Genomic DNA, 22,389 nt, shown 5'->3' with positions numbered 1-22,389 from the left:
TCAGGAGCAGCAGTATATACATGTGGGCATTATACACAGGTGCAGAAGTGTATACATGTGGGCATTATACACAGGTGCAGCAGTATATACATGTGGGCATTATACACAAGTGCAGCGGTATATACATGTGGGCATTATACACAGGTGCAGCAGTGTATACATGTGTGCATTATACTTAGGAGCAGCAGTATATACATGTGGGCATTATACACAGGTGCAGCGGTATATACATGTGGGCATTATACACAGGTACAGCAGTATATACATGTGTGCATTATACTCAGGAGCAGCAGTATATACATGTGGGCGTTATACACAGGTGCAGATGTGTATACATGTGGGCATTATACACAGGTGCAGCAGTATATACATGTGGGCATTATACACAGGTGCAGCAGTATATACATGTGGGCGTTATACACAAGTGCAGCAGTATAAACATGTGCGCATCATACACAGGTGCAGCGGTATGTACATGTGGGCATTATGCACAGGTGCAGCGGTATGTACATGTGGGCATTATACACAGGTGCAGCGGTATATACATGTGGGCATTATACACAGGTGCAGCAGTATATACATGTGGGCATTATACACAGGTGCAGCGGTATGTACATGTGGGCATTATACACAGGTGCAGCAGTATATACATGTAAGCATTTACACAGGGGCAGCAGTATATACATGTGGGAATTATATACAGGTGCAGCAGTATATACATGTGGGCATTATACACGGGTGCCGCAGTATATACATGTGGGCATTTACACAGTGGCAGCAATATATACATGTGGGCATTATACACAGGGGCAGCAGTATATACATGTGGGCATTATACACAGGTGCAGTGGTATATACATGTGGACATTATACACAGGTGCAGCGGTAAAGAAAGATAGATTAAAGATAAATCATTGGGCAGCCGTGTAACCCCTCTCTCACTTCCACTACCCCACAAAAGGGAGTTACCTGACATCCTCTCAGTATCTGAGGAGGAGGTGCCTGAGGTGGAAGAGAGGGAGGAGTTGGAATCAGATACTGAAGTGGATGATTCCTCTACAACTCAGGTGGAGTCTCTCATCCTTTCTCTTAGAGATATCTTGCATGTTCCTGGGGACGAGGCTGATGCTCGGCAATCCTTTCTTGCTGCACAGAAGAAAATGCTAGTCCCCGTCCCTGATTCTAAGGAACTGGATGATCTTTTCAGAGAGCCAATGGCTACTCCAGGCGCTGGTCTATCCACGGCCCCAAGGGCTTTCACAATGGTAATGGCGGAGATGATGTTCCTACTCAGGATTCAGGGAGTGAACATTGTCCCCTACCTGGACGTTCTGTTGATAAAGGCAAGATCGAGGGATCAACTGTCGCACAACAACTCTGTCACACCAGGGCTGGATTCTGAACTTGTAAAAATCCCACCTCAAACCGACCCAGCGTCTCCAGTTCCTAGGGATGATATTGGACACGGTGCCTCAGAAAATCTTCCTTCCTGTAGACAAGGAGTGGATAATTGGATCGGTAGCCCAGATGCGCTGTCAAAGCTTGCCGGTAATGGGTTTGTCCGATACAGATGGCTCGGACCGGCACTCCCACGAATAGAGATGGCTGCCCTCTGATAGAAATTTAATAGAATAAAGGCAATTGATATTCGGCGGCACTCACTTTCCAATAGTAAAAAAGTGTATTAAGAATCACATTCATATTACTGTGTAGTCTATTAAGGTTGCACAGTCAGCGCCAGGCATTTATTATATAACGGTCTACCGAGTCGCTGTCTGGGCGCTGGCTCCAGAACTCTGTCTCTCTGAAGGTACTTGGGGGAAACTGTGTCTGACGTTTTAGTGTGTGTGTGTATGCTATATATCTCACAGTACCATGTCAGAGTATGTACCTTCTCCAGAAGAGTCTATTCCATGTACTCAGGAATGCAATACACTGTCTCGGCTCTCTAAATCTGAACCCAAGTGGGTGGATTCTATTAAGGGAATGATATCCCAGATTTCATCTAGGATAGCTCATTATGAGACTGAAACACAGGTTTTAAAAAAAACTCTGTGGAGGTTCTGTCTTATTCTACTCCCACTACCTCAACAATCTCCCCTAGTATATGCCCATAGAAGCGTGCTCTTGCCCAGGTAATGCAAGTCGACACGGGTACCGACTCTAATACGGGTGATGGGGACATACTGCGTGGGGGAGGCTTCCCTTGCTAAAGGGGTGCAGCTAATGATTGAGTCCATTCGGGACGTTTTATACATCACTGACAAGGTACCTGAACAAGTCGAGGTAGCTTACTTTAAAGACAATAAGAAGGTCTTCCGTATCTTTCCTGCGTCTAGGGAATTAAACGCATTATTTGAAAAATCCTGGGAAAACCCGACAGGGGCCGTTCGCTTATCAAGACTTACCACGGCTACGTTTGACGGCATGGAGGTTGAACGCCAGATCTTAGCTCGGAAAGGCATGCCAAAACAAGTTATTCCTGTTTCAGGCTAGGAAAGGAGTAACGTCTAAACATTACCATCGCATTTGGAAAAAGTATGTCTTGGTGTGAATCCAAGAAGTTTCCAACGGTGGAGTTTCAACTTGGGCAGTTTCTTCTCTTCCAGCAAGCAGGTGTGGATGTGGGCCTCTATTTGGGCTCTATCAAGGTCCAGATTTTGGCCTGGTCCATTTTCTTCTAGAAACAGTTGGCTTCCCTCCCTGAGGTTCAGACGTTCTTGAAAGGGGTGCTGCACATCCAGCCTCCCTTTGTGCCTCCTGCAGCACCTTGGGATCTCAACGTGGTATTGCAGTTCCTGCAATCAGATTGGTTTAAGCCTTTACAGGAGGTTGAAGTCAAGTTTCTCACTTGGAAAGCGGTCACACTGTTGGCATTAGCTTCTGCTAGGCATGTGTCTGAATTGGGGGCATTGTCCTGCAAGAGCCTCTACTTGATTTTTCCATGAAGATAGAGCCGAGCTCAGGACGCGTCAGCAGTTTCTTCCAAATGTGTCTGCTTTTCATATCAACCAAGCTATTGTGGTGCCAGTGGCTACTGACTACTCGATTACTTCAAAGTCCCTGGATGTTGTGAGGGCTTTGAAGATTTATGTGAAGAGGACTTCACGTCACAAAGTCGGACTCTCTGTTTGTCCTTTATGATCCCAAAAAGATTGGGTGTCCTGCTTCTAAACAGACTATTACTCGCTGGATCAGGTTCCCTATCCAGCATGCGTATTCTACGGAAGGCTAGCCGTGTCCAAAATCTGTTAAGGCCCACTCTACTCGTAGGGTGGGTTCTTCCTGGGCGGCTGCCCAGGGTGTCTCGGCTTTACAGCTTTGCCGAGTGGCTACTTGGTCGGGGTCGAACACGTTTGCAAAGTTCTACAAAGTCGATAATTTGGCCTCTGAGGACCTAAAGTTTGGTCAATCAGTTCTGCAGACGCCTCCGCGCTCTCCCTCCCATACTGGGAGCTTTGGTACATCCCCATGGTACTAATGTGGACCCAGCATCCTCTAGGACGTAAGAGATAATAGGATTTTAATTACCTACCGGTAAATAATTTTCTCGTAGTCCGTAGAGCAGGCATTCTCAACCACGGTCCTCAAGGCACACTAACAGTGCAGGTTTTAGTGATATCCAGGCTGCAGCACAGATGGTTAAATCAAAATAACTGAGGTGCTAATTAAGTCACCTGTGCTCAAGCCTGCACCTGTGCTCAAGTTTGCCTTGAGGACCATGGTTGGGAATGCCTGCCATAGAGGATGCTGGGCGCCCACCCAGCTCTTCGTTTACCTGCAGTTGTTACTTGGTTCAGTACTGCCTTGTTACTTGGTTCAGTACTGCCTTGTTCTCTCTCGAAGTATGTCCGTCTCCTCGGGCACAGTTTCTAGACTGAGTCTAGTAGGAGGGGCATAGAGGGAGGAGCCAGCCCACACTATTAAACTCTTAAAGTGCCCATGGCCCTGGTGGACCTGTCTATACCCCATGGTACTAATGTGGACCCCAGCACCCTCTACGGACTACGAGAAAAGGATTTACCGGTAGGTAATTAAAATCATATTTTCTGTATTTGTCACTGCACTGTTTTCTCTATCATCCATCTGGGGGACGCTGCGCACTTACACTTGGGTTAGAGCGTGTGAGTATGGAGTTTGGCACAATCTATGAAAAGAACTAACTCCTCCCCCTCTAACCCCTCCCATCAACCCCCTGTTCACAGGAAGCACTCCTCAGTTTTAGTTTTGTGCCTTGGAGTGAAGGCACACTTTTCTTTGCTCATAGATTTTAGTTAGGTTTTATTTCTAATTGTTTTCTTGTTTGGTGTTTAGTCCCTAATGTTGGTGACAAACACATCCAGAGTGAGAATAGTTAGGTTAGAGAGCTTCTGTGAGCTCTATTTCTCACTCTGCACTGCCTCTGGGGAGTCACTACACCGCTGAGGTCCCTGGGTCTCTCCCTTCCGGCTCACAGAATTCGAGGAGGCACTGGGTCAGGTAGGAACAGCCTCAGCCTACTGAGGTAGTGCTGGGCTGTGACCCTTCTCATACTAGCATATGACAGTCCCTCAGAGTGAGTCCCCCATGCTGTGTGTCTGCTGGTTGTATATCTCCTGTGCCCTGGCTGGGTCACTGTAAGGGCTGTATGAAGGACTGTATGTGGCTGAGGGGCGGCTGCGCTGACTCCTGGGACTAGCGGTGGCCAGGGGACACTGAGGGCAGTATTATTAATTGCCTCAGGTCCTGGGCAGGAGCCATTTTGTGCAGCTTCTTTGCTGCATGCTAAGTCCCTCTCTCTGTATTTCTTCAGCCATGAGGCTGTGGCTCAGCACACTAGTGCAAGAGTCCAATATATGTATAGAGACCTAAGTTCTAGCCCAACTCTGGACAGAAACATTGTTTTCTCTATCGTCCTAAGTGGATGCTGGGGTTCCTGAAAGGACCATGGGGAATAGCGGCTCCGCAGGAGACAGGGCACAAAAAAGTAAAGCTTTACTAGGTCAGGTGGTGTGCACTGGCTCCTCCCCCTATGACCCTCCTCCAGACTCCAGTTAGATTTTGTGCCCGAACGAGAAGGGTGCAATCTAGGTGGCTCTCCTAAAGAGCTGCTTAGAGAAAGTTTAGTTTAGGTTTTTTTCTTTACAGTGAGTCCTGCTGGCAACAGGATCACTGCAACGTGGGACTTAGGGGGAAAGTAGTAAACTCACCTGCATGCAGAGTGGATTTGCTGCTTGGCTACTGGACACCATTAGCTCCAGAGGGATCGAACACAGGCCCAGCCGTGGAGTCCGGTCCCGGAGCCGCGCCGCCGACCCCCTTGCAGATGCTGAAGCGTGAAGAGGTCCGGAAACCGGCGGCTGAAGACTCCTCAGTCTTCATAAGGTAGCGCACAGCACTGCAGCTGTGCGCCATTTTCCTCTCAGCACACTTCACTGGGCAGTCACTGAGGGTGCAGAGCGCTGGGGGGGGGCGCTCTGAGAGGCAAATATAAACCTTATACAAGGCTAAAAATACCTCACATATAGCCCATAGGGGCTATATGGAGATATTTAACCCCTGCCTGACTGGAAAAATAACGGGAGAAGAACCCGCCGAAAAAGGGGCGGGGCCTATCTCCTCAGCACACGGCGCCATTTTCTGTCACAGCTCCGCTGGTCAGAACGGCTCCCAGGTCTCTCCCCTGCACTGCACTACAGAAACAGGGTAAAACAGAGAGGGGGGGCACATTAATGGCTATATATATATATATATTAAAGCAGCTATAAGGGAGCACTTAATATAAGGATATCCCTTGTATATATAGCGCTTTGTGGTGTGTGCTGGCAGACTCTCCCTCTGTCTCCCCAAAAGGGCTAGTGGGTCCTGTCTTCATTAGAGCATTCCCTGTGAGTTTGCGGTGTGTGTCGGTACGTGGTGTCGACATGTATGAGGACGATATTGGTGTGGAGGCGGAGCAATTGCCAAATATGCAGATGTCACCCCCCAGGGGGTCGACACCAGAATGGATGCCTTTATTTGTGGAATTACGTGATGGTTTATCTTCCCTTAAACAGTCAGTTGAGGACATGAGGCGGCCGGACAATCAATTAATGCCTGTCCAGGCGCCTCAAACACCGTCAGGGGCTGTAAAACGCCCTTTGCCTCAGTCGGTCGACACAGACCCAGACACGGGCACTGATTCCAGTGACGACGGTAGAAATTCAAACGTATTTTCCAGTAGGGCCACACGTTATATGATTTTGGCAATGAAGGAGACGTTACATTTAGCTGATACTACAGATACCGTAAAACAGGGTATTATGTATGGTGTGAAAAAACTACAAACAGTTTTTCCTGAATCAGAAGAATTAAATGACGTGTGTGATGAAGCGTGGGTTGCTCCTGATAAAAAGTTGATAATTTCAAAAAAGTTATTGTCATTATACCCTTTCCCGCCAGAGGTTAGGGCGCGCTGGGAAACACCCCCTAAGGTGGACAAGGCGCTCACACGCTTATCCAAACAAGTGGCGTTACCCTCTCCTGAGACGGCCGCACTTAAGGATCCATCAGATAGAAAGATGGAAGTTATTCAAAAGAATATATACACACATGCAGGTGTTATACTACGACCAGCTATAGCAACTGCCTGGATGTGCAGTGCTGGAGTAGTTTGGTCAGAATCCCTGATTGAAAATATTGATACCCTAGATAGGGACAATGTTTTACTGTCGTTAGAACAAATAAAGGATGCATTTATCTATATGCGTGATGCACAGAGGGATATTTGCACACTGGCATCTCGGGTGAGTGCTATGTCCATTTCAGCCAGAAGAGCCTTATGGACACGACAGTGGACAGGCGATGCGGATTCAAAACGTCACATGGAGGTTTTGCCGTATAAAGGGGAGGAGTTATTTGGAGTTGGTCTATCAGACTTGGTGGCCACGGCTACTGCCGGGAAATCCACTTTTTTACCTCAAGTCACTCCCCAACAGAGAAAGGCACCGACCTTTCAACCGCAGCCTTTTCGCTCCTACAAAAATAAGAGAGCAAAGGGCTTGTCGTACCTGCCACGAGGCAGAGGAAGAGGGAAGAGACACCAACAGGCAGCTCCTTCCCAGGAACAGAAGCCCTCCCCGGCTCCTGCAAAAACCTCAGCATGACGCTGGGGCCTCTCAAGCGGACTCGGGGACAGTGGGGGGCCGTCTCAAAAATTACAGCGCGCAGTGGGCTCACTCGCAGGTAGACCCCTGGATCCTGCAGATAATATCTCAGGGGTACAGGTTGGAATTAGAGACGGATCCTCCTCATCGTTTCCTGAAGTCTGCCTTACCAACCGTCTCTTCCGAAAGGGAGAGGGTGTTGGAAGCCATTCACAAGCTGTACGCTCAGCAGGTGATAGTCAAAGTACCCCTATTACAACAAGGAAAGGGGTATTATTCCACTCTATTTGTGGTACCGAAGCCGGATGGCTCGGTAAGGCCTATTCTAAATCTGAAGTCCTTGAACCTCTACATAAAAAAGTTCAAGTTCAAGATGGAGTCACTCAGAGCAGTGATAGCGAACCTGGAAGAAGGGGACTTTATGGTATCCTTGGACATCAAGGATGCGTATCTACACGTTCCGATTTACCCCGCACACCAGGGGTACCTCAGGTTCATTGTTCAAAACTGTCACTATCAGTTTCAGACGCTGCCGTTCGGATTGTCCACGGCGCCTCGGGTCTTTACCAAGGTAATGGCCGAGATGATGATTCTTCTTCGAAGAAAAGGCGTATTAGTTATCCCATACTTGGACGATCTCCTAATAAGGGCAAGGTCCAGAGAACAGCTGGAGACAGCTTTAGCACTATCTCAAGAGGTGCTAAGACAACACGGGTGGATTCTGAATATTCCAAAATCCCATTTAATCCCGACAACTCGTCTGCTGTTCCTAGGAATGATTCTGGACACGGTTCAGAAAAAGGTTTTCCTTCCAGAGGAAAAAGCCAAGGAGTTATCCGATCTGGTCAGGAACCTCCTAAAACCAGGAAAAGTGTCAGTACATCAATGCACAAGAGTCCTGGGAAAAATGGTGGCTTCTTACGAAGCAATTCCATTCGGCAGATTCCATGCAAGAATATTCCAAAGGGATCTGTTGGACAAATGGTCAGGGTCGCATCTGCAGATGCACCTGCGAATAACCCTGTCACCAAAGACAAGGGTGTCACTTCTGTGGTGGTTGCAGAAGGCTCACCTATTAGAAGGCCGCAGATTCGGCATTCAGGATTGGATCCTGGTGACCACGGACGCCAGCCTGAGAGGCTGGGGAGCAGTCACACAAGGAAGAAACTTCCAGGGAGTATGGACGAGTCTGGAAAAGTCTCTTCACATAAACATTCTGGAACTAAGAGCAATCTACAATGCTCTAAGCCAGGCGGAACTTCTCCTGCAAGGAAAGCCGGTGTTGATTCAGTCGGACAACATCACGGCGGTCGCCCATGTAAACAGGCAGGGCGGCACAAGAAGCAGGAGTGCAATGGCAGAAGCTGCCAAGATTCTTCGCTGGGCGGAGAATCACGTGATAGCACTGTCAGCAGTGTTCATCCCGGGCGTGGACAACTGGGAAGCAGACTTCCTCAGCAGACACGATCTTCATCCGGGAGAGTGGGGTCTACATCCAGAAGTCTTCAACATGTTAATAGACCGTTGGGAAAGACCAATTGTAGACATGATGGCGTCTCGCCTCAACAAGAAACTGGACAAATATTGCGCCAGGTCAAGAGATCCACAGGCAATAGCTGTGGACGCACTGGTAACTCCTTGGGTGTACCAGTCAGTGTATGTGTTTCCTCCTCTGCCGCTCATACCAAAGGTATTGAAGATCATACGGCAAAGAAGAGTAAGAACAATACTAGTGGTTCCGGATTGGCCGAGAAGGACTTGGTATCCGGAACTTCAAGAGATGCTCACGGACGAACCGTGGCCTCTACCTCTGAGAAGGGACCTGCTACAGCAGGGTCCCTGTCTTTTTCAAGACTTACCGCGGCTGCGTTTGACGGCATGGCGGTTGAACGCCAGATCCTAAAAGGGAAAGGCATTCCAGAAGAAGTCATTCCTACCTTGATTAAGGCACGGAAGGAAGTCACCGTGAAACATTATCACCGCATTTGGCGAAAATATGTAGCGTGGTGCGAGGATCGGAGGGTTCCGACGGAGGAATTCCAACTGGGTCGTTTCCTACATTTCCTGCAATCAGGATTATCTATGGGTCTCAAATTGGGATCCATTAAGGTTCAAATTTCGGCCCTGTCAATATTCTTCCAAAAAGAATTGGCCTCTGTCCCTGAGGTCCAGACTTTTGTCAAGGGAGTACTGCATATACAGCCTCCTGTGGTGCCTCCGGTGGCACCGTGGGATCTAAATGTAGTTTTAGATTTCCTCAAATCCCATTGGTTTGAACCATTGAAAAAGGTGGATTTGAAATATCTCACATTGAAAGTGACTATGTTACTAGCCCTGGCCTCTGCCAGGAGAGTATCTGAATTGGCGGCTTTATCTTATAAAAGTCCTTATCTAATCTTCCATTCGGATAGGGCAGAACTGCGGACTCGTCCGCATTTTCTCCCTAAAGTGGTATCAGCATTTCATCTGAACCAACCTATTGTGGTGCCTGCGGCCACTAGCGACTTGGAGGACTCCAAGTTGTTGGACGTTGTCAGAGCCTTAAAAATATACATTGCAAGGACGGCTGGAGTCAGAAAATCTGACTCGCTGTTTATATTGTATGCACCCAACAAGTTGGGCGCACCTGCTTCTAAGCAGTCGATTGCTCGTTGGATTTGTAACACAATTCAACTTGCACATTCTGTGGCAGGCCTGCCACAGCCTAAAACTGTAAAAGCCCACTCCACAAGGAAGGTGGGCTCATCTTGGGCGGCTGCCCGAGGGGTCTCGGCATTACAACTCTGCCGAGCAGCTACGTGGTCGGGGGAGAACACGTTTGTAAAATTTTACAAATTTGATACCCTGGCAAAGGAGGACCTGGAGTTCTCTCATTCGGTGCTGCAGAGTCATCCGCACTCTCCCGCCCGTTTGGGAGCTTTGGTATAATCCCCATGGTCCTTTCAGGAACCCCAGCATCCACTTAGGACGATAGAGAAAATAAGAATTTACTTACCGATAATTCTATTTCTCGGAGTCCGTAGTGGATGCTGGGCGCCCATCCCAAGTGCGGATTATCTGCAATACTTGTACATAGTTATTGTTAACTAATTCGGGTTATTGTTAAGGAGCCATCTTTAAGAGGCCCTTTCTGTTGTCATACTGTTAACTGGGTTTAGATCACAAGTTGTACGGTGTGATTGGTGTGGCTGGTATGAGTCTTACCCGGGATTCAAAATGCCTCCCTTATTGTGTATGCTCGTCCGGGCACAGTACCTAACTGGAGTCTGGAGGAGGGTCATAGGGGGAGGAGCCAGTGCACACCACCTGACCTAGTAAAGCTTTACTTTTTTGTGCCCTGTCTCCTGCGGAGCCGCTATTCCCCATGGTCCTTTCAGGAACCCCAGCATCCACTACGGACTCCGAGAAATAGAATTATCGGTAAGTAAATTCTTATTATTATCTTTATTGTAGGGAGTTGCTGGGTGTTTTGCTGCCCTCAAACCAGTCTAAACTGCCTCACCCGATTAGGCCCTGCCCCCAGCAACACTGCAGGAAGCTCCTGATCACATGTCAGCAGCTCAGCATGATGGGGAGCACTGTCTTTCTTTGCACTGAGATAGTGGGACTATTGCTGTGATCAGTAACAAGCCCACAGGGTGGTAACTTTATAAGTGATCTGCCTATAGTATAATATCCACAATAGCAAGTATTCTGGGACTATTGCAGGTTTCTGTAGTTAGCCCAGCAACTATGCCAAATATACACATGATATATGCTTGTTAGAATATCCTACCTGTTTTGTCATGCACAAACAATGCCCTCTCCTCACAAATTATGGGCACTACAGTAAATATAGTGGCTATTACTGTGTTCAGCATTTAGTCCACCAAATTGGTGTTATAGCTTTATTCAATAGCTGGTATAGTGGGACTTTTACTGCCTCTATTACGTAGCCCACCAACTGCAACCAATGTGCAAGTGATAGTTACTTATTATCTCTGCCTTTTAGCAAAGTTCAGGTGTAATATTTGTTTTTATCAGTTTAATATCTGATACGCTCCCTATTTAGGGACCATATATCACATGAATTTTTAGTAAGATAGAAGAGGAGCTTGCTCTGTCCACTTTATACATTGACCTGGTATTGCAGTGCGTCCAGTACCAGTACACAAATACCGGTATTGTCAGAGTCTGCCGTTGCTTGCACTATGATAAGGGATTGGTACTCTGTTTACTACTTAGCCCACAAACCTTGGTAAAATGTTAATGGCTGAGTTAATGTAAAATACTCTGTGGTCAATACTTTCACCTAAAGCAGTGATTGTTGGTAGTCTGTTTTCCTTTCGCTATTTCTATGTCAAGACAGACTATTTATTTGTTTATTTTTTCTTGTGCACTATGTACCTATAAATTGCCAAAATGGCTGTACAGAGCTAAACGCTCCTTACGCAGCTTATACAGTGCAGTGAGTCAGGTCCTTGACAGACACTATAGCTCAGTTACTTCAAAAGACAATCATTTGTCCTAGTTGTTATGCTCTTTAGTTATGGTCACTTCTAAGGCAAGTCTTAATTTTATACATCCTGGTGTCTGTCTGAGATAGCTACCTTAAGCAGGATGATTGTGTCCTCGGGCTGTACCGCCAATTGGCGGAGTACTACACCTTCCTCTATTTCGTTCCTGGTTCTGATCCACATTTTGAGGCTTTATCTCAGGAAATTGGTAAAATAAATCCGGTCAGGGAGGATACTTCAGGATAGGAATAAGAAATAGACTACTGAGTTAATTGGTTTCCCCCTCTTCCCTCACGTTGGGACGATGTAGCGGTTCATGTTTCCAGGTTAATGCGTCTGTCTCTAGTACGCAATATTGTTGCTTCAGATCTGATGGCTCACAGTTACAGACAGTGTTTCTTTATCCTTTCGCTGATGAGGCTGACCTGATGGAGGTTCCACTAATAATTAGTGGACGCCTCCATCATGTGGTGGCCTAAGACGACTGTCTTTCCTAAAGTACAGTATGTGACCTTGAATCACCGCAGATTGACAACAGTGAGGCGGTTATTAAATTGGTATTCATTCTGACAGGAATATTCCTATGCCCTATCCTGGCTAATGCATGGATCTTAGAGCGGTTGCAGATTGCATAATGCAAGTTGTCAATTATTGTATTAGATGATCCTTTTCAAATAATCCATTGACCGATTGGGTCTCTGAAGCTCTATCCTCTGTCAATGTTGTTTTCTTGGATTCTATTTCTATTCAATCCTGCATCTCTGCCCTGTCAATGATGCCCATATATTCATTTTGATTGTGATTTGTGGAATTCTGCTTCCAAATCAAAGCGTGCCTTGCAGGCAGGAGAAAATAGCTCTAGCAGTAAGGTGTCTGCCTTCAGTATAACAGGTCATGGGTTCTCATTCTGAGTATGACTGCTAAAAAATGTGTTATTTAAAATAAATATCAATGAAATATGTATTCTCTTAGAAGGCATTTGTCCACCTGGAACTCGGACTTCAGATATGTCGTCTGCAGGGCTTATGGAGTCGGGTGGTCTGGTTCTTAGTGGGGGAAAGCCAACTTTCTCAGATGCCACTGGTCCGTTGGATATACCGAATTATATCATGAGCATATATTCTGAATCTTGGGGAACACGTACCAAGCAGGATTCTTTGTTATCCCTCTTATTTGCGTTTCATCCAAGAGACAGGCTCTAATCCTTGCAGTCTGTTCGCTATCCAACGTGGGAGTATTCATTACAATCACTTTCCCATCAACAGGGTCTTGGGGTTGTTACTGTTACTTTCCCATCACTGCCATATTTGGTCGATTGTTGCAAAAAGAGCTCCGTCTCATGCACCTTTTGTCATACACATCTACAGTGGACCTTGGTTCCGGATTTCTTACTTTGTGGAGGATGGTGTTCAGGGGTTTGCTATTCGACCCCAGGTAGCTCGGTCTTTTGGCTGAGTGCAGGATTTCCAGACCAGAATACACTCTCTTCGCAGTTTCCTCAGGGGTCAGTGATCCATGGCATACACTTCCTCTGCAAGATAGAGGCGACTTTACAGGGGGCTCCATTCTCCCGGTCTCATGCCTGGATTCTTCAATCTCAAATTCTATGTTATTAATCCCAGGCAGAATTGAGTTTACATAAACCGTTCAGTATGTCACTTCAAAAACGACCATATCTTCGTTGGTGTCTACACAATCCGAATCTGACCCATAGGACTCCCATTTTCTGTCTTGACATAGAAGGTCATAACCACAGTCACTAGTCTCAGACGTTACGGTTTTGGGTTTCAACTTTGGTTTTCAAAAACATTGAGGTCCACAGTGGAGATGTCACTTCCATCTCCGGGCAATCCACGACGCCTTGGCTCCAGCTCAAGGCTTTCTACAAGTGCTCGATTTGTCAGCACATATACTAGAAAAAGAAAGAAAGAAAGAAAATTGGAACGATACAGAGAAGATTAGCATGGTCTTGCATCCCGCATCCAGTCGAACTTCAACACTGCAGTGGCCTATATCAACATGCACAGTGGCACTTGCAGCTGGAGAGCCATCTGAACGGTATCTCACATATGCAGAGGGCGGAACTTTGGGTTCCGGCAATATCAGCCAGTTCCAGAATGGACAACGCGGACTTCCCGGGTTGTCATGCTTTTCTTCCCCAAAGAATGTGAAATAATCCAACAGGTTTTTCTGATTTTGATGCACCTGTGTGACAAGCCGACATCGACATCAGGGCTACTCGTCTCTGCAAAAAGGACTTCCCTAGTATGGTGATCGCTCCGGGGATCCTCTTGTGGCAATCATGGCCGCCGTGTTAGCGCCTTGTCACTTTCATCTGGCATATTTGTTTCTGCATCTGGCAAGATCCAGTGAGTGCTTCAACGCATTTGACCAGTGGCTCTTTCGGTCTAACTAAATCGCTCCGGATTTGCCTGTCGAAACTGCTCTGCAATGCTTCAGACCAGGGTGGCCAAGGCTCCTTATAGTGTACCTCTTTGGCCAGATCTTCACTTTCAAACTGTGTCATCACCGGGATTTGTCTTGTCTGACGGTGACGGCGTGATTGTGGAGAACAACATCATCAGAGTAATAAGTTTACCTCAGTCAGTAGCCCTGACACTGTTTCAGGCTCGCAAACCAATCACAGTGCCCAGTAAAACGTTTAATCTTTTGGTGCGACTATGCGGATGTTCGGTGTTTCCTTCGCAGCTTTTTGCATATACAGTTTCCCTGTGTAGCTCCTGTGTCTCCTTTCCAGCCTCTGGACTCTGTTGGGTGGCGGTTCCTTCCTCTTACGGTGGTTTTGTTTTCTTTTGCCCATTGCCTCAACTCGGTGTGTTTCTGAGTTGGCAGTCCATTACTGCAGTCCACCTTTGTTGGTTTTTCTATTGGGATAGAGTGGTTTTACATACAAAACTTTTATTTATTTATTTATTTATTTTAACACAGGAGCTATGGCTCAGCGCACTAATGCTAGAGACCAGTGTATATTAAGATCTCGGTTCAAGATGAACCTTGAACCGAAACATTTGAAGTTCACCGTACGGACACGTTGTTAGTTCTTAGTGGTGCGTCCCAGCGAGGTTGACCGGTCTCTAAGAACGCTGAGGCTCGTTGGGTCACATCAGTTACCCGTCAGCCTTATGTGTGCTCTGCTGTTCCTGTTCCTGACCCTCTGCGGAATTGTGCGACTCAGGCCGTTGGGGCCTTCTGGGCTGTTCGCGGAGGTGCCTCTATTGTGCAGCTGTGTAGAGCGGCAACCTTCACAGGATTCTATTGTTTCCATACTTTTGGTATGGGGGGATGCGATGCCTCTGTTGGGCGTCTGATCTTAGGGGCAGATTTCCAGCCTGTGTGCCCCCCCTCTTTGGCTTGCTTTGGGATATCACCCAAGTGTAAGTGCGCAGCGTCCCCCAGATGGATGATAGAGAAATTTTGATTTTTTACTTACCGTAAAATCTCTTTCTCTGAGTCCATCTGGGGGACGCTGCAATCCCTTCCCTCTTGTCTGGTTATTGATTGTTGGTTTTGTTTTCTCTCTCTCGGCTTTGTTAAACTTTAACTGAGGAGTGCTTCCTGTGAACAGGGGGTTGATGGGAGGGGTTAGAGGTGGAGGAGTTAGTTCTTTTCATAGATTCTGCCAAACTCCATACTCACACGCTCTAACCCAAGTGTAAGTGCGCAGCGTCCCCCAGATGGACTCAGAGAAAGAGATTTTACGGTAAGTAAAAAATCCAAATATTTCATTGAACTCTTGTTTTTGAAAAACAGAAAGTCTGGGGGAAAAGGCTGTGTGTCCCTCATGCAACGCTAAGATTTCCCCTTCACCGGGGGGTTCCCTCCTATGTACCTAGTGTTCTCTGCCCTCATAGGGTAGTAGTGTTCAGGAACCTGCGTGGTTAGAATCATTCAAAGGTTTGATTACTAATATTAATACAGAGTTGGCTACTGCCAGACAGGAAAGGCAGACCTTTAAGAAATCTGTAGATTTTTTGATCAAGGCTGCTGACCACAGGCAGGCTCCTCAGCCCCCCTGTTGGTCTCTCATAAACGTATGCTCCCACAGGTTCTCCAGCTTCACCTGTAGCAAGGGTTACCTAGCAAGACCCCATTCAAAAATGACTACAAATGGGGGTTATTGTTTCAGTGCCGCATCCGTTGTACAACAAGGGGTTTTACTCCAGTCTATTTGTAGTACCCAAGCTGGACGGTTCGGGCAACCCATGTCTCTGCGTGGTCAAGTTCAAGATGGAATCCCTAAGGGTGGTGGTCTCTGGCCTAGAGGGGGAGTTCCTGGTATCCCTGGATATCAAGGATACATATCCGCACATCCCAATATGGCCGCCTCATCAAGCTTACCTCCGATTCGCTATACTGGCCCACCACTTCCCGTTTCAGGCCTTACCCTTTGGTCTCTCCACAGCTCCAAGGGTGTTCACAAACGTCATAGCGGAGATGATGCTACAATTGCGCAAGATGGGAGTCATCATAGTCCCCTACTTGAATGATCTCCTGATAAAGGCGGTGTCCAGGGAATGTCTGCTACACAGCATCAGCTTGGCTACTCGCCTGCTTACAGAACATGGGTGGATCCTAAATTTCCAAAAATGGCACCTGGAACTGTCAGAATTCAGTTCCTGGGAATGATACTGGACATAGTGTCTCAGAAGGTATTCCTCCCAATGGACAAGGCCTTGACAGTCCAGGCTATGGTCCACTCAGTGCTCAGACCCCGCAAGATCTCGATTCATCTTTGTATCCACCTACTGGGCAAAATGGTGACCTCCTATGAGACAATCCAATACGGCGGATTTCATACGCGTCCGTTCCAGCTGGATCTGCTGGACAAGTGGTCAGGATCTCACCTGCACATGCACCAGAGTATAGCTTTGTCGCCAAAAGCGCAGATCTCCCTGTTGTGGTGGCTACAAGTCTCTCACCTTGTGGAGCGTCGGAGTTTCAGTACCCAATCGTGGACTCTGACAGCGGACGCCAGCCTTCGAGGTTGGATAGCCATGACCCAGGGGGCTCCGTTCCAAGGGAAGTGGTCGAGTCAGGAATCTGCACTCCCAATAAATGTTCTGGAACGTAGGGCAATTTACAATGCTCTTCTGCAGGCCTCCTATCTTCTTCGAAAGCCTGCCATACAAGTGCAGTCGGACAACGCCACAACGGTGGCGTACATAAACCGACAGGGAGGAGCAAGAAGCAGAGCCGCAATGCGAAAGCTGTCAAGGATACTCCTCTGGGCGGAAGCCAGTGCAAGGGCCATCTCGGCCATATTCATTCCAGGGGTGGACTACTGGGAAGCGGACTTCCTCAGCAGGCATGACCTCTATCTGGGGGAATGGAGCCCTCCGGTGTTTCAACAACTGGTTCACCGGTGGGGTTGTCCGTAGATAGACCTGATGGCTTCTTGTCTCAACAAAAAGCTCAGTCGTAACTGTTCCGGAACGAGGGATCCACAGGCAGCAGGAGTGGACACTCTGACGGCACCGTGGACTTACCACTTTGTGCATCTGTTCCTCCAATCCCTCTCATTCCCAGAGTTCTGAAAAGATTCTGAAAGGAAAGCATTCAACCAATTCTAATTTCCCTGGATTGGTATGCAGACCTCCTGACCATATCTCTGGAGGAGTCCTGGCCTCTGCCACTTCTCAAAGACCTTCTTCAACAAGGGCCATTCGTCTATCCAGACTTACTACGGCTATGTTTGACGGCTTGGAAGTTGAGAGGGAGATTCTATATGGGAAAGGTCTTCCCTCCAAAGTTGTTTTGACTATAGTCGAGGCCCGGACGGTGGTTTTGTCTAAACATTATCACCATATCTGGAAGAAATGTTTCTTGGTGTGAAGGTAGAAAATATTCTCCTGTGGAGTTTTAACTTGGCCGTTTTCTACTTTTCTTGCAAGCAGGCGTGGATAATGGGCTCCAACAGGGTTCAGATTTCGGCTCTCTCCATCTTCTTCCAGAAACAGCTGGCGGTACTTCCGGAAGTACAGACATTTCTGAAGGGTGTACTTCGCATTCAACCACGCTTTGTCCCTCCCACGGCTCTGTGGGATTTCAATGTGGTCATGACCTTTTCTCCAGTTGAACTGGTTTGAACCCTTACACAGGGTGGAATTGAAATACCTTACTTGGAAGACTGTCATGCTGCTGGCTTTAGCCTCTGCAAGACTTGTGTCAGAATTAGGGGCCTTATCCTTTAAGAGCCTGTATTTGATTAACGAGGATAGGGAGGAGCTCGGGACCCGCCCACAGTTTTTGCCAAAAGTGGCAATTGCTTTTCACATTAATCAACCAGTAGTGGTTTCCGCTGTCTGACCCATCGGTTTCTCCAAAGTCCGTGGACGATGTGAGAGCTTTGAGGATTTACATCAAGAGGACAGCTCGTCACAGGAAGTCTGACTCTCTTTTTCTCTATCGTCCTAGTGGATGCTGGGGTTCCTGAAAGGACCATGGGGAATAGCGGCTCCGCAGGAGACAGGGCACAAAAGTAAAGCTTTCCGATCAGGTGGTGTGCACTGGCTCCTCCCCCTATGACCCTCCTCCAAGCCAGTTAGATTTTTGTGCCCGGCCGAGAAGGGTGCAATCTAGGTGGCTCTCCTAAAGAGCTGCTTAGAAAAGTTTTTAGCTTAGGTTTTTTATTTTACAGTGAGTCCTGCTGGCAACAGGATCACTGCAACGAGGGACTTAGGGGAGAAGAAGTGAACTCGCCTGCGTGCAGGATGGATTGGCTTCTTGGCTACTGGACATCAGCTCCAGAGGGACGATCACAGGTACAGCCTGGATGGTCACCGGAGCCTTGCCGCCGGCCCCCTTGCAGATGCTGAAGTAAGAAGAGGTCCAGAATCGGCGGCAGAAGACTCCTCAGTCTTCTAAAGGTAGCGCACAGCACTGCAGCTGTGCGCCATTTTCCTCTCAGCACACTTCACACGGCAGTCACTGAGGGTGCAGGGCGCTGGGAGGGGGGCGCCCTGGGAGGCAAATGAAAACCTATTTTGGCTAAAAATACCTCACATATAGCCTCCGGAGGCTATATGGAGATATTTAACCCCTGCCAGACTCCGTTAAGAGCGGGAGACGAGGCCGCCGAAAAAGGGGCGGGGCCTATCTCCTCAGCACACAGCGCCATTTTCCCTCACAGAAAGGCTGGAGGGAAGGCTCCCAGGCTCTCCCCTGCACTGCACTACAGAAACAGGGTTAAAACAGAGAGGGGGGGCACTAATTTGGCGTTAGAAATATATAAAAAAGATGCTATAAGGGAAAACACTTATATAAGGTTGTCCCTATATAATTATAGCGTTTTTGGTGTGTGCTGGCAAACTCTCCCTCTGTCTCTCCAAAGGGCTAGTGGGTCCTGTCCTCTATCAGAGCATTCCCTGTGTGTGTGCTGTGTGTCGGTACGTGTGTGTCGACATGTAGGAGGACGATGTTGGTGAGGAGGCGGAGCAATTGCCTGTAATGGTGATGTCACTCTCTAGGGAGTCGACACCGGAATGGATGGCTTATTTAGGGAATTACGTGATAATGTCAACACGCTGCAAGGTCGGTTGACGACATGAGACGGCCGACAAACAATTAGTACCGGTCCAGACGTCTCAAAAACACCGTCAGGGGTTTTAAAACGCCCGTTTACTTTAGTCGGTCGACACAGACAGGGACACTGAATCCAGTGTCGACGGTGAATAAACAAACGTATTCCTTATTAGGGCCACACGTTAAAGGCAATGAAGGAGGTGTTACATATTTCTGATACTACAAGTACCACAAAAGAGGGTATTATGTGGGATGTGAAAAAACTACCATAGTTTTTCCTGAATCAGATAAATTAAATAAAGTGTGTGATGATGCGTGGGTTCCCCCCGATAGAAAATTATGGGCGGTATACCCTTTCCCGCCAGAAGTTAGGGCGCGTTGGGAAACACCCCTTAGGGTGGATAAGGCGCTCACACGCTTATCAAAACAAGTGGCGGTACCGTCTATAGATAGGGCCGTCCTCAAGGACCAGCTGACAGGAGGCTGGAAAATATCATAAAAAGTATATACACACATACTGGTGTTATACTGCGACCAGCGATCGCCTCAGCCTGGATGTGCAGAGCTGGGGTGGCTTGGTCGGATTCCCTGACTAAAAATATTGATACCCTTGACAGGGACAGTATTTTATTGACTATAGAGCATTTAAAGGATGCATTTCTATATATGCGAGATGCACAGAGGGATATTTGCACTCTGGCATCAAGAGTAAATGCGATGTCCATAACTGCCAGAAGATGTTATGGACACGACAGTGGTCAGGTGATGCAGATTCCAAACGGCACAAAGGTGTATTGCCGTATAAAGGAAGAGGAGTTATTTGGGGTCGGTCCATCGGACCTGGTGGCCACGGCAACTGCTGGAAAATCCACCGTTTTTACCCTAAGTCACATCTCTGCAGAAAAAGACACCGTCTTTTCAGCCTCAGTCCTTTCGTCCCTATAAGAGTCATATCTGCCCAGGGATAGAGGAAAGGGAAGAAGACTGCAGCAGGCAGCCCATTCCCAGGAACAGAAGCGTTCCACCGCTTCTGACAAGTTCTCAGCATGGCGCTGAGACCGTACAGGACCCCTGGATCCTACAAGTAGTATCCCAGGGGTACAGATTGGAATGTCGAGACGTTTCCCCTTCGCAGGCTCCTGAAGTCTGCTTTACCAACGTCTCCCTCCGACAAGGAGGCAGTATGGGAAAAAATTCACAAGCTGTATTCCCAGCAGGTGATAATTAAATTACCCCTCCTACTACAAGAAAAGGGGTATTATTCCACACTATATTGTGGTACTGAAGCCAGAAGGCTAGGTGAGACTTATTCTAAATCTAAAAATTTTTTGAACACTTACAAAGGTTCAAATCAAGATGGAGTCACTCAGAGCAGTGATAACGAACAGGAAGAAGGGGACTATATAGTGTCCCGGGACATCAGGGATGCTTACCTCTATGTCCCAAATTTACCCTTCTCACTAAGGGTACCTCAGGTTCGTGGTGCAGAACTGTCACTATCAGTTTCAGACGCTGCCGTTTGGATTGTCCACGGCACCTCGGGTCTTTACTAAGGTAATGGCCGAAATGATGATTCTTCTTCGAAGAAAAGGCGTCTTAATTATCCCTTACTTGGACGATCTCCTGATAAGGGCATAGTCCAGGGAACAGTTGGAGGTAGGAGTAGCACTATCTCGGATACTGCTACAACAGCACGGGTGGATTCTAAATATTCCAAAATCGCAGCTGATCCCGACAACACGTCTGCTGTGCCTAGGGATGATTCTGGACACAGTCCAGAAAAAGGTGTTTCTCCCGAAAGAGAAAGCCAGGGAGTTATCCGAGCTAGTCAGGAACCTCCTAAAAACAGTGCATCATTGCACAAGGGTCCTGGTAGAAAATGGTGGCTTCCTACGAAGCAATTCCATTCGGCAGATTTCACGCAAGAACTTTTCAGTGGGATCTGCTGGACAAATGGTCCGGATCGCATCTTCAGATGCATCAGCGGATAACCCTATATCCAAGGACAAGGGTGTCTCTCCTGTGGTGGTTATAGAGTGCTCATCTTCTAGAGGGCCGCAGATTCGGCATTCAGGATTGGATGCTGGTGACCACGGAGCCCAGCCCGAGAGGCTGGGGAGCAGTCACACAAGGAAAAAATTTCCAGGGAGTGTGATCAAGTCTGGAGACTTTTCTCCACATAAATATACTGGAGCTAAGGGTAAATTTATAATGCTCTAAGCTTAGCAAGACCTCTGCTTCAAGGTCAGCCGGTATTGATCCAGTGGGAAAAACATCACGGCAGTCGCCCACGTAAACAGACAGGGCGACACAAGAAGCAGGAGGGCAATGGCAAAAACTGCAAGGACTTTTCGCTGGGCGGAAAATCATGTGATAGCACTGTCAGCAGTGTTTCATCCCGGGAATGGAAACTGGGAAGCAGACTTCCTCAGCAGGCACGACCTCCACCCGGGAGAGTGGAAACTTCATCGGGAAGTTTTTTCCACATGATTGTAAACCGTTGGGAAATACCAAAGGTGGACATGATGTCGTCCCGTCTGAACAAAAAACGGGACAGGTATTGCGCCAGGTCAAGAGACTCTCAGGCAATAGCTGTGGACGTTCTGGTAACACCGTGGGTGTACCAGTCGGTGTATGTGTTCCCTCCTCTGCTTCTCATACCTAAGGTGCTGAGAATTATAAGACGTAGAGGAGTAAGAACTATACTCATGGCTCCGGATTGCCCAAGAAGGACTTGGTACCCGGAACTTCAAGAGATGTTTACAGAGGTCTTATGGCCTCTGCCGCTAAGAAGGGACTTGCTTCAGCAAGTACCATGTCTGTTCCAAGACTTACCGCAGCTGCGTTTGTTGGCATGGCGGTGGAACGCCGGATCCTAAGGGACAAAGGCATTCCGGAAGAGGTCATTCCTACCCTGGTCAAAGCCAGAAAGGAGGTGACCGCACAACATTATCACCACATGTGGCGAAAATATGTTGCGTGGTGTGAGGCCAGGAAGACCCCACAAAGAAATTTCAACTCGGTCGATTCCTGCATTTCCTGCAAACAGGAGTGTCTATGGGCCTCAAATTGGGGTCCATTAAGGTTCAAATTTCGGCCCTGTCAATTTTCTTCCAGAAAGAATTGGCTTCAGTTCCTGAAGTCCAGAACTTTGTCAAGGGAGTATTGCATATACAACCCTCTTTTGTGCCTCCAGTGGCACTGTGGGATCTCAACGTAGTTCTGGG

General features: G+C 47.7%; 1 protein-coding gene and 1 non-coding gene across 4 annotated transcripts in view; both read left to right on the top strand.

The window, feature by feature from the left end:
- Positions 1–22,389, top strand: part of LOC135054368 (von Willebrand factor A domain-containing protein 5A-like) — a 188,169-nt gene that overhangs the window by 123,439 nt on the left and 42,341 nt on the right. The gene's annotated exons all lie outside the window — the stretch shown is intronic.
- Positions 11,096–11,281, top strand: LOC134960345 (U2 spliceosomal RNA). The gene has a single exon (XR_010187742.1). It is a non-coding gene; the product is annotated as a U2 spliceosomal RNA (small nuclear RNA).

Source organism: Pseudophryne corroboree, chromosome 1, assembly GCF_028390025.1.
Source record: "Pseudophryne corroboree isolate aPseCor3 chromosome 1, aPseCor3.hap2, whole genome shotgun sequence".
NCBI lineage: Eukaryota > Metazoa > Chordata > Amphibia > Anura > Myobatrachidae > Pseudophryne > Pseudophryne corroboree.
This window is presented reverse-complemented; position numbering and strand designations above follow the sequence as displayed.